General features: G+C 36.1%; 1 pseudogene; it reads right to left on the bottom strand.

Annotated features, from left to right (window-relative positions):
* Nucleotides 1-558: 558 nt before the first annotated feature.
* On the bottom strand, nt 559-1,587 carry LOC140940112 (melanocortin receptor 5-like; annotated as a pseudogene).
* Nucleotides 1,588-2,654: the final 1,067 nt, after the last annotated feature.

The raw sequence follows: 2,654 nt of genomic DNA, 5'->3' as shown, positions 1-2,654 counted from the left end.
ATGCGCATTTGATCATATTTTTCAATGTTAAAATGCGCAATAAAAGCAATGAACATTATTATTATTATTTTTTCATTCTTTTTAACTTGTTTTTCCTTTTGATATCAGAGACGGATTGGTAATGACTTAATTCAAAACTCTGGACTGCCTGCAAGAGTTAGTGACCGCATCTGAGCCGCAAGGAATGTATTTGTGAAATCGTTATTGACACAGTGATTGCTATTTTTATCTATTTATACTATTCTTAATGTTATATAGTCCTTAATTCTTACTCCAAATATTTCTGTAAATTATGAACATATTTTTCAAAGTTGAATAAAATTATTATTTATTATTATTTTTAATTATAATTATTATTGTTAATGATGATGATGATGATGATGATGATGATGATTATTATTACAACGGAAGTCGTCACGATTGTTATCCCCATTTTCCTCGGTCTCCGTTAGGAACCTCTGGGATCATGGCCGACCATTTGGGGAAGACCGACGAAAAAAAAAAAAACGGCTAAAGTTTTAGGTTCTCGCTTTGCTAAAGCAAGTTCGCCTAATTAAACGGCAGCTGATAAGACATGGAAAAAGAAAACGAGTACTTGTAGTTATTTAACAGTATGATTTTTCAGGTGAAAAGCATAATAAACTAACTCGATCGACCGAAGAGTTGCCTTAATGTTTCTTTTACAGCTTCTCTTACTTCACTGATCTTCCAACAGTACAGCAAGGGATTTAAAGACGAGTTTAAATAAACTAAGGTAATCGTAAAATGCCAAGCACGATATGCAGATATAGGTATCCCTCTTTGAGGCATCTAAGCGACCGCTATAGTAATCGGCAGATAACAAACAACAAATGTTCCCTGCACCCAGAGTGCACTGTACACTGCCTTTCTGTATCGAGCTATGTTCAGTGCGGGAATTTCTTGGCTCGGTTGTCCTTGAACAACATGGTTCTGAACATGAATTTGGTTATGATGCAGAGTACAGAAAATTTTTGTGTAAGCGAAGATTATAGTGACTACACAAAAAGCTGTAACTATGCGTAGATACCATGAGTTTATAAATAGACTCCATATAATGGTAGATGCACCAACGATGGACAAAATCCAAAAACCTATCACAGTTATACTCGTTCTTCTCAAAGTTACAACTTGTCTGTATCTGAGCCCCAGCAACAAGGCGAGAAGTCTGTCCACGCTTATTGCCGTCAATGTTAATGCAGACACTACACACAAAGTATAACCTGAGAAAGCTCCTGTCCGAAGTGAATAATAGCAAATATATCCCATCTTTCCTTCACAACAGAAGTCCAATAAGTTACATGCAAAGGCTCCACAATGATACCAACACAGAGATCAGTTATCGCTAGGTTACGATACAGGAGTTTGGACGGCGGATGAAGTGAAGTTTCCTTGTGTAGGGCAACTAGGATCAGAGTGTTCCCCAGAAACGCAGTAATGGAAAGAAAAATATTTATGGCTGAGAGAAAGATAAGCTCGCTATCTACACCTCTAATAAACTCCACCGCGCAGAACAGTTCTATGAATGTTTTCTGGTTTTCATCTTCAGTAACGTTTGTCAGTGCCATATTTCTCTGTGATGAAACGAGGTGTACGTGAGAGCTTTATTTAGTGTTGCTCTTTTGGATTGAGTGGTGTATTATTGATGATTTGCACATCATTTTCAATATGCAAATACACTCTTTTTTTCTCTAAGGATATATTTTATAAGAATATCGAGGCTGAAATTTGCGAAGTCTTAAGAAATACTTTAAGAATAAACCCCAGGCTGAAATTTTGAAAAGGATATAATTTTGTGTGGTGAAAAACTGTAAATACAACACAAATATACGTTTTCAGTTTATTCCTTTCTTTAAACGGCAAAACTAGCTAATTATATTTAACAAAGCTATAATTGATACCCCAATGTATTCTAAAACGGAAATGTCATAAGCTATTATTAAGAATAATACAAGAATGTTTACAGCCTAAAATCGGTGGGAAAATAAGAATATTCAGCCTGGCCAGGAAAAACAACATTCTTATAAAAAAAAGAGTGTAACTCAAGGCTGAATACTCGGTATTCTAGTCTGGTCTTTAAAGCTTTGTGTTTCTGTCAGTTGTTTGCAAAAGCTGCAGTCAGTCAGAAAACAGTAGCACGTCTCGTCGGGCTGATACGGTGCCGGGATTTCAGAAAAGTTTTTTAGTTGTTCAAGCTAACTTCGAACTATGATGTGCCCTGTGCCAGGCTCAGGTGAAATGAACTGGACTGATCAGTGATTTTAATGACTTTTCATGTTACCTGTCCATTTCAAGCTTGACGTATGACAACTTAATGTACATTACAGGCGAGTGTTATATGCATTATTAACCAACTTGAAGTCAGATGGCCGAAAAAAGGTATAATTAGTGATAGCAACAATGGTTTTAATTTTTGTGTTCGTTATGGGAGGCGACTATTTGACCATTTGATTACACATACTAATATCATAGGTGACGAATTACTCCTTAATTTTGGCGCGAAATTTCAGCGTTAATTTGTAATTTCACATGCGAAATTACTAAATTTCCATGGCAACCAGACGTACGTCTCCGTTTCAAGATGGCGGCGAAGTTTTAAAATGTCATCAATGAAGATGTCAGGGCATAAAAAGACG

Source organism: Porites lutea, chromosome 6 (assembly GCF_958299795.1).
Source record: "Porites lutea chromosome 6, jaPorLute2.1, whole genome shotgun sequence".
In the NCBI taxonomy this organism is placed as follows: Eukaryota; Metazoa; Cnidaria; class Anthozoa; order Scleractinia; family Poritidae; genus Porites; species Porites lutea.
This window is presented reverse-complemented; position numbering and strand designations above follow the sequence as displayed.